At 40.5% G+C, this 14,905-nt stretch overlaps 1 long non-coding RNA gene across 2 annotated transcripts in view; it reads left to right on the plus strand.

Moving 5' to 3' along the window:
• The window catches only part of LOC116659263, a 53,500-nt gene that overhangs the window by 15,738 nt on the left and 22,857 nt on the right, over nt 1-14,905 (plus strand). The window contains exon 3 of one of the 2 annotated variants that reach the window (XR_004314506.1): nt 8,191-8,550. The exons of the other annotated variant lie outside the window; for it this stretch is intronic. This is a non-coding gene — a long non-coding RNA (uncharacterized LOC116659263). Of the gene's footprint in view, nt 1-8,190; nt 8,551-14,905 lie in introns of those variants that run through there. 2 annotated transcript variants of the gene reach the window in all.

The following is a 14,905-nucleotide window of genomic DNA, read 5'->3' on the forward strand; positions in this document are numbered from 1 at the left end:
AGTGGATGAAAACCGAGGTGTCAGCAGGCTGTGCTCACTCCAGAGGCTCTAAGGGAGAATCTGTTTCCTTGCCTTTTCCAGCTTCTAGAGGGATTTCTCCTGCAGATGCCAGCTTGCCTTCCTTGACTTATGGCTTCTTTATCCATCTTCATGCCAGAAGTTTAGCATCTTCAGATTTCTCTCTGCTTCCTCATTACATCACCTTCTCTTTGGTCTCTGTAATCAGATCTCCCTCTGCCTCCCTCGTAAGTGCACTGTGATCACATTTAGGGCCCACCTGGATAATCCCGGATAATCTCCCCATCTCAGGATTCTTACCTTAATCATATCTGCAGAGGCTCTGTTGCCATATGCGGCGGTTAACTTTATGTGGCAATTTAGCGGGGCCACAGTACCCAGATATTTGGTCACGCATTATTCTAGGTGTTTCTGCAAGGGCTTTGTTTGGGTGAGATTATCATTTACATCAGTACTTTGAGTGGAGCCGATGACCCTCTATAATGTGAATGGGCCTCATCCAGTCAGTTGAAGCCTTAACAGAGAGACTGACCTCCCTGGAAGAAGAGGGAATTCTGCCAGCAAATGGCCTTTGGACTCAAACTGCAACTCTCCTGTGTCTCCAGCCTGCCAGGCTTCCCTGCAGATTTTGGGTTTACCAGCCTCCACGACTGCATGAGCCCAATTCCTTAAAATCTCTGTCTCTCTGTATAAATAGACACACACACGTACACACACATCCTATTAGTTCTGTTTCTCTGGAGAACCTGATGAATACATCATGTAAGGTAATATACAGTTTCCAGGAATTAGGACCTAGATACCTTTCGGGCTATTGTTCAGTCCATCACAAACACCATCAATTCTTTTCAAGTGCATATGGAATAGTCATCAAAATAGACCATGTGCTGAACCATAAAATAAGTCTTAGCACATTTCAATCTTACATAGTATGTTCTCTTTTTAAATTTTTAAAAATTTTAAAACCATTTTTTAGGTTTCTAACTTATAATAGTAATATAGACTCAGTCGAACAAAGTAAAATATGTAAATTTACAAAGTTAAAAAATGGAAGTTTATTTTTTAATTTTATTTTTAAATTTTTTATACAATTTTAAAGGTTATCCTCCATTTACACTAATTACAAAATATTGGCTATATTTCCCATGTTGCACAACACATCCCTGTAGCCTGTCTTACACACAATAGTTTGTACTTGCCACTCCCCCACCCCTATATTGCCCTTCTACATCCCCCCTCCCCATTGGTAACCACTAGTTTATTCTCTATATGTGTAAGTCTGCTTTTTTGTTATATTCACTAGTTTGCTGTGTTTTTTTAGATTCCACATGTAAGTAATATCACACAGTATTTATAATAGTATATTCTCGTCTGACAACAAAAATAAATTATAAATCAGTAATAATAAGATACCTAGAAAAGCCCCACATATTTGGAAATTATGCAGCACCCACAGGGCAATGAAGAAATCACAAGGAGAATTAGGAAATATTTTAAGCTGAATGAAAATACAACATATCAAAATTTGAGAGTTGCAGCTAGGCAGTGCCTAGAGTAAAATTTATAGCATTAAATACTTGCAGTGTTAGAAGAGAAAAAAGATTTATAATAAATGATCTAAGTTTTACCTCAAGAACTAGAAAAGAAGAGCAAATTAAACCCAAAGTAGGTAGCAGAGTTAAAAAAGAACAGAAATTAACAAAATACAAAACAAATGACAGAGTAAATTAATAAATCCAAAAGTTGGCTCTCTAGAAAGATTAATAAAATTGATAAACCCCAATAAGACTGATTAAGAAGAAAAAAGAGAAAACATAAATGATCAATATGAGCAATGAAAGAGCTATCATCACAGATTCTACAGATGCTAAAAAAGATAATAAATGAATATTATAAATAACTCAGTGACACTAAATCTGACAACTTAGATGAAATGAGAAAATTCCTTGAAAAATCCAAATTACCAAAAGTGACACAAAAATAAATACAGAAATTTAACGGTCCCTTTTTACAAATACTGTCTATTACAGATATTGAATTCCTAATTAAAAAATCTTCCCACAAACAGGACTTCAGGGCCAGATGGTTTCATTGGTAAATTCCATAAAACATGTAAGGAAAAGATAATAATGCCAATCTTACACAAACCCTTTCAGAAAACAAAGGAGGAAGGAATAGTTTCCAATATGGTGACACCAGCAACAATCATGAAGCCAAAATATGACAAAGATGCTACAAGAAAAGAAAATTACAGCTCAATATCCCTCATGAATGTGGGTACATAAATCTTTAACAAAATTTTAGCAAATTGAATCCAGAAATATATAAAAAGAACAATATATCAAGTCCAAATGGGATTTATCCCATGAGTGCAAGTGTTTTCATATTGAAAATCAACCAACATAATTCATTGTACAAACAGAATAAAGAAGAAAAACCACATGATCATCTCAGTAGATGTAGAAAAAGCATTTGAAAAAAATCAACATTCATAATAAAAATCTCAGAAAACTAGGAATACAAAGGAATTTCCTCATTCTGATAAAGGCCACCTATGAAAAACCTATAGCTAATATACTTAATGATGAAATATTGACTATTTTTCCTAAAAGTAGGAAAAAGGCAATAATGTTCTCAATTTTAGTCAGCTTTGTACTAGAGCCCTTATGATTGCAATCAGGCAAATAAAAATTAAATAAAAGACATAAAGATTGGGAAGAAAGAAGAAAAACTTTTTACATCTGTCATAACCATCTATAAGGCACCAATGAAACAACCACTAGAACTAATGAGTTTTGTAAGGTCACAGATTACAAAATCAGTATACGAAAGTTAAGTGTATTTCTATATACTCACAGCAAACAGTTAAAAATGGAAATTTAAAAAACCCCTTTTAATAGCATTCAGAAACACATCAAAAAATGCTTAGGAGAAATTTTATCAAAATACATGGAAACTACTTGACAATCATGAGGAAATTTAAGAAAACCTAAACCAATGGAGAAATAAATCATATTTATGGACTGGAAGATATCAGTTATCTCCAAATTTATGTATAAATTTAATACCATGCCAATTAAAGTCTCAATTAAATTAAAATATTTTTGGTAGAAAATGACAAGTTGATTAAAAATTTTTAGTGGAAATATGAAGAACCTATAATAGCTAAAATAATCTTGAGATAGAACTGGAGGATCCACAAAACTACAATGGTGACCAAGACAGGACCGTATTGGCATGAAGGCAGATAGATCAGTGGAGCAGAATAGACAGTCCACACATAGATAATCAATTGATTTTTGACAAAGTTGCTAAGGTAATTCAATAGGAAAAGGAAAGTCTTTTCAACAAATGATGCTGGAACTATTTGATAAATGTATAGGAAAAAATGAACCTTGTCCCCTGTCTCATAGACTTAAGTGTAAATGCTAGCACTTTAGAACTTCTAGAATACTAACTACTGTATATAAAAATAGATTAAAAAACAGATTTATTCTGTATAGCACAGGGAACTATATTCAATATCTTGTAATAATCTTTAATGAAAAAGAATATGAAAATGAATATATGTATGTATATATGTATGACTGGGACATTATGCTGTACACCAGAAATTGACACATTGTAACTAACTACACTTCAATTTAAAAAAAAAAAACAACTCTGGAAAAAATTGAGGTGATTATGTTCATGATCTTGGGATTGGGAACGATTTCTCAGAGCAGACACCAAAACACTAAACATAAAGTTAAAAATTGATTAACTGGACTTTTTTGAAATTAAAATTTTCTGCTTACTAAAAGACACCATTAGTAAAACAAAGGGACAAGTCAGATTGTTGGAAAATAGTTGCAATACACAAGTTGACAAAGGACTTATATCCAGAATATATAAAGAATTCCTATAAATAAATAACAAAGACAAACTATCCAATTAAAAATGGGCAAAAGACGTGAACAGATACCTGACAAAAGACGATAAACAAACCTGACTGAAAAAGGCATGAAAAGATGCTCAGTGTCATTTGTCGCCAGGGAATTGCAACTTCAAACCCCAATGAGACATGATTTCTCCCCATGACAATACCAAATGCGGTAAGAACAGCAAGCAGCTGGAACTCTCACACTGGTGGGAGTGCTAAATGATCCAGCCATCGCGGAAAACTGTTACGCATCCATCCATTCTATGACCCAGCTGTTCCATTCCATTCCTAAGTATTTATCCAAGAGAAATAAAACATAAAACGTCCAGAAAAACTCTTGAATGAGAATATGCAGAGCAGCTGTATTCCTAAGTGTCAAAAACTGACAACAGCTCTAATATTTATTAACAGACTAGATAACAAATTATCACATATTTGTACAATATTGTATACTTATACAATAGAATATTCAGCAATAAAAAATAATGTACTGATGCAACAACATGAATAAATCACAAAAATATTATAGTAAAAGAAGCCAGGCACATGAGAGTACATATGGAATGATTCCATTTGTAAAAAGTTTAAGAATGGGCAAATTAATCTGTAAGCTAGAAATCAGCACAGTGGTTTCCTCTGGTGGAGGGGGTAAAGATTAACAGGAAAGAGGTATCAGGACCTTTCTGGGTGATAGATTTGTTGCCTATGTTGTCAGAGTAGTGGTTGTGTGGGTGTGTACACATATCCAAACTCACTGAACTACTTGCTTAATATCTGGGTATTTCACTGTATGCAAATCTTAATATAGTATATGTATCATATAAAATATGTATAGTATATATTTATATTTGTTATGGGCATGCCAATATCTGAAAAATAAATGCTACTTAAGGTGAAGATCAAAAGCAAAATAAAATACATTTAACTGGATTTTTTCCCCCTCCTCTTTTCTTGTCCATTGTAAATATACAATACCTTAAATTAAACAATAAAGACTGAGAAATGTTTTTTGTTGTCTTTTTAAAAAATATTTTCTTCTATCCAATCAAAGCCTAAAGAGTCTTTGCTTAGAAAGAAATTTGAAAAAAATATTTATTTTTCTTATATCTTTTTTTCTGTTTTTCTTTAATCCATCCAGAATTTGGAGGGAAGAATACATGATTCCAATGGTAGAGAGAAAAAGCCTTTTCTTCACCTCCAAGTTTCTTCCCCTTACCTCCTTGCTTCTAAATGCCTATTTCTTCTGGCAAAAGATAAGAGCAGAAAAACTCCAGGCAGTTCGTTATTCAGGGTGCAAGCCAAGCGTTACCCTCCCCACAAAGGGACACTTGTCCTTTTCCTGCACATGACTGTCTTTGCCTAAACGGCCTCTTTTTCTGATTTAATACAGCTTGAAATTAAAACAAAAGTACAGTCCTGGAAATGCTCCAAAGAAGACAAAGTCGAAATTGTTACCTAAAAAAAAAAATAGGAAAATGCTCTAAATGGGATATTACAACCATCCTGTGATACGCATGAAATGTTGTACGTATGGCAACATTTGTATGTATGTGGGCGTTGGGGGAAATGATTATTCAATGACTGGCTTTGGTCTTTGGGCCTCTGACATGGGTTGCCTGGGGTAGTTGGAAGTACGCTTGGTAAGAGGTGCCTGAGTCTGATTTACAAGGTCATTCCAGCGCCAGGCTCGTGGTACCTACGCTCTATTCTCCAACTAAAGAGCAGCCGGTATTGGCCCAAGCTGAGGAGAACACTGGTCTCAGAGCCTTCTTCAGAGGCAGGTCTGCATGGCACACGCTGTCGGCAACAGCAGTGTCTGCAAACATGAGCAGCCGCCGGGCAGTTACTGTGGACCGTCCACAGGTCTTCATAGCGTTTACTGGAGGGCGTTTAATGCTGTGAGATCAGGACTGCCTGGGATCTGTGAATGCTGCCAAATGTGATGACAGGATGAGGCTGTTTGAAATTTTGTCTACAGCTCACATAGCTAAGTGCCTATTATCCGCTCTAATCACTGTGGGAAGGGCTGCTCCGTTGTCTGGCTTAGAACTCCTTTTGGGTTTCTTCTGCTCTTTATATGCTGATATAAATCAGCATATGATGCAATGGGAAAGCCAGCTGGTTTTCTTAATCCACACCAGTTGGTTGTGAATAACTTTTAGCTGTTTCCAAAAATTCAATCCATTCCAGAAAGGACAAAAAGATTTGCCACCAGTGAAGATAGGAAACGAAATGTCCGGTCCACTCTTTTGAAATTTTTGCCATCAGACTTCCCGATGGACATTGGGTGGTTGGTGGTATTCCCCACGGAGATGACTGTGAATGGACTCTCAGGGACACGCATACTATTGGCTTGTCATCACGCTTCTGCACGCCATATTCCTTTAGGGCTCAGTGTTACTAAAGGCTGGACCTGAATGGCACGTGCAGATTGCCCTTTGGCTCAAAGTGAAAAGCAAAGGTCAAACCTGCTTCTAATGTTTCTGCATTTTTTTTCTAATATTTTCGTCCTCTCTTGCTCCCACTTGATGTTTTGTGGATGGGAGGTGATGAAAGTTTTTTTAAAGGTGGAAAAAACATAGAGCTTTTCTCATATTTCCCTCCACAATTTCCCACCCTAAAAAATGACCACTTTCCTACCCAGATGACATCAGACCCCTAACAGGGATTCACCTAGATCGCAGGCGAGGGCCAAGTTCCTTCTTTGTTCCATACCTCCCTTCATCTCTACTTCCCTCCAGGCCCCCAGGGATGTTCCCTTCAGAGCAAAGGCCATAAAATGTTTATTCCCTCTGCTTTCTTTCCTCTGTCTACCACATGTTCTTCTTCTCTTTGCCTGATAAGCATCCTGTTCTGTACACTTTCACTTATTGAAATTTTAAATAAAATAGACTTTAAAATACATTTTACACTCTTCAACATAAATCGCAGCAATATTTATTTGGATCCATCTCCTAGAGCAATGGAAACAAAAGCAAAAATAAACAAATGGGACCTAATTAAACTTAAAACCTTTTGCACAGCAAAGGAAACCATAAACAAAACAAAGAGACAAACTACAGAATAATGGAAATATTTGCAAATGATGTGACTGACAAAGGCTTAATTTCCAAAATATACGAACAGCTCATACAAGTCAATAACAAACAAACAAAAAAGCAACCCAATCAAAAAATGGGTAGAAGACCTAAATAGACATTTCTCTGGAGAAGACATACAAATGGCCAACAGGCACATGAAAAGATGCTCAATGTTGCTATTTATCAGAGAAATGCAAATCAGAACTGCAATGAGGTATAACCTCACACCAGTCAGAATGGCCATCATCAAAAAGCCTACAAATAATAAAGGCTAGAGAGGGTGTGGAGAAAAGGGAACCCCGCTACACTGTTGGTAGGAATGTAAATTGGTGCAGGCACTATGGAGAACAGTATGGAAATTCCTTAAAAAACTAAAAATAGAGTTATCATATGATGCAGTAATCCCACTACTGGGCATATATACTGAAAAGACAAAAAACTCTCATTCAAAAAGATAGATGCACCCAAATGTTCATAGCAGCACTATTTACAATACCCAAGATGTGGAAGCAACCTAAATGTCCATCAACAGATGAAATGATAAAGAAGATATGGTTTACACACACATACATATATACACACACACAATGGAATAAATCAGGAGTTTGGGATTAGCAGGTACTAACTACTATATATAAAATAGATAGCCAACAGAATCCTACAGTATAGCACAGGGAACTATATTCAATATCTTGTAATAACCTATAATGGAAAAGAATCTGCAAAAGAATATATATATGTGTGTGTGTGTGTCTGTGTATAACTCAGTCACTTTGCTGTACACCTGAAATGTGAATCAACTATACTTCAATAAAATATATATATTTAAAAACACTATAACATCACTTATGACGTTTTAAAGTGTACAATTGTCTAAGGTTCCTAAATTAGTCTCTTTTTAGCCCAGTTCTCCCTCTGCCTTTTGTTTTTTACTTCATGTTTATTTTTAATTGTGGTAGAATATAAATAACATAAAGCTTACTGTCTTAGCCATGTGAAAGCATGTAGTTCAGAAATATTAAGTACATTCACATTGTGGTGCAACCATCACCATCATCCATCTCCAGAACTTTTTAAGTTTAAAACTTTACTATTTAGAGCAGTTTTAGGTTCACAGCAAAATTGAGCAGGAAATAACAGAGTTCTCTTATACCCCTTGTTTCCACCCAGCCTCCCCACCATCAACATCCTGCGCCAGAGTGAGACGTTTGTTACAATCCATGAACCTGCATGGACACATTATCACCCAGAGTTCTCCAGAACATTTTCATCTTGTAAAACTGAAACTCTATACCCATTAAACAACAACTCCCCGTTCATTCCCCGTTTCTCCAGCTCCTGGCAACCACCATCCTCCTTCCTGTCTCTATGAATTTGACTACTCTAGGTACCTCTTATATGTAAGTGGGATCATAGAGTATTTGTCCTTTTGTGTCTGGCTTATTTCACATAGTGTGACATCTTCAAGGTTCAAGCATGTGACAGAATTCATTCCTTTTTAAAACTGGATGATATTCCATAATACAGATATACTGCATTGCATTTATTCATTCAGTCATTCAGTGAAGGACACTTGAATTGCTTCCATCTCTTGGCTATTGTGAATAAAGCTGCGATGAGTATAAATGTACAAATATCTGTTTGAGACTCTGCTTTAGGTTCTTTGAGGTTTATACCTAGAAATGGAATTGCTGGATCATATGATAATTCTATGTTTAATTTTTTGAGGAACTGACTCATTTTTCACAATGTCCACTCCATTTTACATTCCCATTAACAGTGCACAAGAGTTCCAGTTTCTCCATCCTCACAAACACTTTTTATGTTCTCTCTTTTTCTTTCTTTCTTTCCAAGTAGCTATCCTAGTGAGTGTGAAGTGTTGTGCCCTTTTACTTGTTAAGCTTTTATTGAAAGCCTGGTGTCTTCTAGTCACATCTTATTTCTTTTAAACCTGAAGTTAGACACTTTAGGATCTTCTGTATATCAGATGTTCATCTGTATATTTTCTTTCTCAAAATGTGTACAATGGGAATGCATTCTGTTTCCAATTTTAGTGTAACTGAGTTGATATCATCAGATGCAAGGACAGTTTAGCCAGCAGAGACACCTGTCCCCACAGACACTATCTGGAATGATTTGGCCAGGTTTCCTGGTTTGGAAGGGTCCCCATTCCTGGGCATCTGTCCCAAAGCTCTAATCTCCCCCTAAGAGAGTATGACCGTCTGAGGTGCTTCAATCTATTTACAGATTATACATTACATGTGTGATTTTAGTGGTAGTAGCCTCAGTCTCACTGAGAAATAATGAAGAGTCAAATCTGCTGACAATGGAAGGTACTCATTATTAAAATAGTATACATTACATCAGTGCATTCTAAAATCACATGCAAGTTAGCAAACACAGGCAGCGCAATTCTTCCTCTTTCTGCCCCCAGATAGGTATCCTAGGTAGTGTTTCCAGGGCCCCGTCACCACTTTGGTTACCACCTGGCTGACTACTGAGCATCCATCCCTGTCTGGCTCTTGACCAGGGGTGGGATGCAGCTTCTCTCCACTAGAGGGCGGGAGGCTCCTTTGTTCAGATCATCCTTTGCAAATCCAGGGAGGCCTCTTGCTCTTTTCTGTTGCGCTGGACCTCCTGCCTTTATTTTTAAGCCCTCTGCATTGGCCTTGGGGATTCAGGCCTGGAGATCCCACTGAGTCAGGAAACAGCATATTCTCTTGGAGACCTTGGTCACGACCCCCTCTGGGAGTCAGGTTCCTGCCGGAAAGCAGGCTGTGAGGGTGGAGTCAGACAGGCCACCTTTCACAGAGCACTCAAGGCCCATGAAGGGGTTGGGGGTGGGGTGGGGAAGAATGCCTTTGTCTCCTCACATTTTGAGTTCTCAAAACAAAAGTGAAATTTTAAAACAAAAGAAAAATTGCAGGGTCCAAAGAAAAACGCATTTATCTACTTGGCCTTCCTCTGTGGTACTTCCTAAAAGTTGAACACTGTGTGGGAGGCACAGGAAGCCATCCCCTCTGCTTCCTCACTTGATTGTGTGACCTCCTGGTAGCGTCTGGACCTTGTAAGCTTTCAGAATCACCACTTAACAAGAGCAGACACCCCGGCCCCACCCGCAGAGGTTCCAGCTCAGTAGGCCCAGGGTGTGGCCCAAGAATCTGCCTTTTTGGCAAACACCTCATTTGATTCTCAGGCAGATGATCCTCAAACCACACTCTGAGAAACTTTCCACTGGACTATGTCCTCTGGGGCCATCCACTTAATCTGAGAGCTCTGATGTAAGTGTTAGATTCCAAGTGAGAACAATCCATGCAGAAATTCCATGCATTTTAATACCTCAGTTGGAGACCAGTTCTCTGCTATAACCCTGAGCCCCCTGGGGTCCTGAACCCCGTCTTAGGTTCAAAACTGTGGTGGGAGGAGCACAGCCCAGCAGCCAGACTGTAGCGAATCTGGGGGCTTTGCATGGTGGGAGGAGGGTGTAGCTCAGTGGTAGAGTGCGCAGGGTCCTGGGTTCAATCCCCAGGACCTCCATATGAATAAATAAAACCTAATTATCTACCCCCCCAAAAAACTAACTAACTAGCTAACTAAATAAATAAATGTTTTGTAAAATATTAAAATAAAAGAACAATGGTGTCTCCCAGCAGCCCGCACCTCAGTTCTAACCCCTGCTCCCCATTCTAATCTCAGCCTCCTAAGGCTGATGCTTTGTGACCCCCCCTGGGCCAGGCAGCCTTCTAAACTGCTTTTGTTTATTTCACTCTTTCATTTATTTCACAGCTCAGGGAAGAAATCTTCCCTCCTGGGATAGAAGCCCCCAAGTGAGGGTCTGGCTGTGCCTATCTCTCCCTGTTGAGGCTTCTCTCAACAGCAGCTCCAAACTCTCTCTCTCTCTCTCTCTCAGACACACACACACACACACACACACACTCTGCAGTCTAACAACTGCAACTGTTCTTGAAGCACAGCCCAGCAGCCAGACTGTAGCGAATCTGGGGGCTTTGCATGGTGCCTTCTGCTCTGATGGTGCTTGGTAAATGTTGATGTCAACAAATATGAGAATCAGTCATTATCCTACTAATGTCTGGGAGAGCCAAGATTAGGATTGCTGTACAAAAATCCACTTTGGAGAAGTTGAAGCCCAAGCAACAAGTAATTGGGAGAGGAACTCCTGGCACCTCTGAGTCTGACATGAATTGTGTCTTTAAGGCACAACAGCACAAACTGCTGTATCTTCAGGACACACAAGAATGAACATACATACACACACACACACCCCCCCCCCCCCCCGATCTCCCATTCCCTGCTACTTCTGAGCTCCCAGCTTTCAGCACTTTTTTGCTGAATTTTCATAAGCCTCTGGGTAGCAGCCCTTGGCTATCTGCCCTGGGTCTGGTATTGAGATCTAAGACTAAATCTGTTACCAGTTTGTAATTGCCCAGTGCTGAGCCCCCACATGACTCCAACATCAAAGGCAACCTCTTGGAAGACTACTCCTGGGCCTGTCTTCTGAGAGGCCACTCCATGTGCTCCAGATCAAGCATCCACTCATAGGCACCGATGGAAGTCAACAGAGCTGCCTGGCAGCACAGAGCGGTCCACGGTTGCAAGGAAGGGGGCTCACAGGTTCACCTGGCCTTAAAGAAGATGGGTCACCATGGCGCAGTGGTGCTGGGACTCAGGGAGGCTCACAAGAGACTGATGCGTGAATTCATCACTTACAAGGAGAAAAAAGATCAAATACTTCTGAGCCCAACCAACTCAGCAGGCAGGGGCAGGGAGTGGGAGGCCTTTCCTTGGTGACAGTGGCTCAGAGCAAGTGTGGTGGGAAGTACAAGTCCAGTGTAAATGGCGGGGGTCTCTGCTTGTGTTCAGTCAGAGTGGACATTCAGTGGGAGTACCCCCATGACTACACTAGTTATTAATGGCTGGAGCTTATTCTGATTGGCCCACACCTCTGCCACATCAGCTAAATATTTTGAACATCAGCCTTAACAATAGGCTCATGTACACCTGCTAGAAGAGTCAGAATTTCTAGGAGCCTGACAAGTTGTCTCTCCTGTGGACTGACTCTGTGTTCCTCATTAGACTTGACAAGTTTCTACTCCTTTGGCTAATTTAGTATCTAGCACTTAGTAGGTGTTCAACAGCATATAATAGGTGCTTATGATGTTGAGCTCAGTCACCCTGTGGTGCCTGGCTGGGCTTTCCCACATTTGCCCGTGTGCTTCCCTTTTCTGGGTCTCCATGGTTGACCACTCTCCCAATTGTGACATTCTCTCTTAACACACACCAGGCTGTCTCTACTGGAGTCAAATCTGAAGAACGAGTCAGTCATTAAATACACAGCATGTAGTATGAATGGAGAAGAGACCATGGTTATGGGTACATGTGGCAGAGGAATGGGGCTGCTTCCTGGAGGAAGGGTTGTTTCTGCTGAGATTTGAAGATTTCCTTAGGTGAAGGGGAAGGGGGCAGGAAAGGTAAGCAGATGAATAATTCAGGCAGGGTAAACAGCATTTACAAAGACTCAGATGTGGTAAAGAGTAAGTCATGTCAGAGCAGTAGGAGATGAGCTGAAGAGGTGGGCTGTAGGCACGCTGAGGAGTTGGGTGCAAGGATGAATGCACCTTGAAGCCCCCCTACTCCATGGGGTATAACTGCCCAAGATCTCCGGCTGCCACTCTCTAATATTCACTCACTCCAAGGCGTGGCTTCCCTTGACGGCTCCCAGGCAGTGACTGAGCACCTCAGAGATACTATGCAAGGTAGGCTCATCCCCCAGAGACCTGGGACTCCTGCGATGCTAGCTTCGGCTCAAGGACTGAGAAGTGGCTTTGCTGGATCTTCCTTAGACTGCACCACAATCTAGGGCCCTTCTACCTTCCATCCTCGCCCTCTCTCCTTCCCGGGGGGTTGCTTACATCACAGTCTGATGTCTCAGTCTCCCAGCCTCCTCCAGCTCCCTCTCACCGACATTTCCCCAAAGAAAATCCTTGCACGTTTCATTTTAACTTGGTGTCTGCTTCTGGGAGGATCTGGACCAACTCATGGGACTTTATCCTCATGATAATGGCCAGTGGAGGGCTTTAAATGAGGGAGTGACAGGATCCAAGTTATCTGGAAAAGAACAGCTGGCTGCAGGGTAAAGAATTTGGTAGGAGGGGTTTGGGAGTAGGGACAGGAAGGCACATTAGGAGGCTGTTACAGTGGCCCAGGTGAAACAACTTGCACTAGGGAGTGGCAGTAGGGATTCAAAAATGTGGTTGGCTGTGGGAAATACTTAGGAAGAAGGAGTAATGGCACTTGGTGATGGACTGTGAAATGTGAGGGAGGGAGGAGTTGAGGATGACTCTAGGGTCCTGTCTCATTTCACAGAGGAGGAAGCTAGTGGTTTGGTGCTGTGTCGAGCTCTGCTTAGGGAAAAATGCAGCATCTGGCCAATAGAAAGATGACCTCTGCTGTGGGTCTGGCCAGCTCACTGGCCTTTTCACTACCTTGGGGAAATACCCCTGCGGAACATCCAACATTGTTTGTTTAAGTTCATATTCATCAAACAGCCTTCTGATTGTTAATTAAGCCCCACAGGCATTCAGATGCCAGGCAGATCCCTCTGGAAAGGAATCATGCCAACTACAAATGATGAAATGAATTGGCTTTCTTGTTAACCCAACAATGTCCCAGGTGTCTGATGTTCCTGAGTCAAGCTCTCCAAGTCTGATCAGTTCTGTGACACTGGCAAGGACGGAGACTGGATGGACCCTGGACTATAGTCAGCTCACCAGAGGGACTCAACTCTGCTCTCAGAGGCTTTGGTGTAGACAGCCAGCTGGCCTGGTAGGATGTGAAGGATGAATAATTGTCCCCAAAGTTGTCCATATCCTAATCCTGGTACCCGTGACTATGTTACCTGATGTAGTGAAAAGGACTTTGCAGATGTGATTACATTAGGGCTTGTTCTGGGGAGATCATCCTGGATTGTTATCTGAGGCGGACTAATGTAATCACAAGGTCCTTAAAGGAGGAACAAGGAGACTCAGAACAGCAGGAGATCCGACAACAAAAGCAAGAGGCTGGAATGAGGCAAGGAGGGGGCCGATGTCTAGATGCAGGCAATCTCTAGAAGCTGGAAGAGATAAGGCTTCTAGAGCCTTCAGAAGAATTACCAGCCTGCTGACACCTTGATTTTATCCCAGTGATACTGAGTTCAATATTATTGCCTCCAGAAATATAAGATAATAAATTCATGTTGTTTTAAGCCACTAAGTTAGTGGTATTGTTGGAGCAGTAATAGGAAACTAACACACAAACCAACTGCACTGCCTCACCTTTTCAAGAGACAACAAATAGCAGATTTACACCTTGATGTAGACCTGAGACTAATACAATATTGTAAATCAACTATATCTCAATTTTTTAAAATAGCAGATTTAAAATAAATGAGTAATATATAATAATATATGAATATATATAATGGCTATTTTCAGACCATAGTAACTAAAATAAGGGGCCATGTAGAGTGGATATGTGCCATATTTATGACTGCTTAACAGCTTTTGAATAAATATATTTTCTATTATTAGAGACTTTAAGGCCAGAACTACATTTCCCAAGATGCCTCGCAGCTATGACACAAGCATGTGACCCAGGCTCCACCAATCAGTGCACCTTTGTGAGGAGGCACCTGGAGGAATGCTTTCCTACGGGGCCCAGGGACGCAGTCACTGAGATATTGGGCAGCAGGGGCAGAGGTCCTGGTGGTGGTGCCCTATCTCAGTATCTAAAGTGCCAATTGCACCTGCACTCCAGCAGCAGTGGGAAGATGATTTGGGTGTTACTCCAGGCCTGATTTTCTGGCCTTCCTGGAAATTCTATAAGC

The sequence above is a fragment of the Camelus ferus genome, chromosome 23, assembly GCF_009834535.1.
Source record: "Camelus ferus isolate YT-003-E chromosome 23, BCGSAC_Cfer_1.0, whole genome shotgun sequence".
NCBI lineage: Eukaryota > Metazoa > Chordata > Mammalia > Artiodactyla > Camelidae > Camelus > Camelus ferus.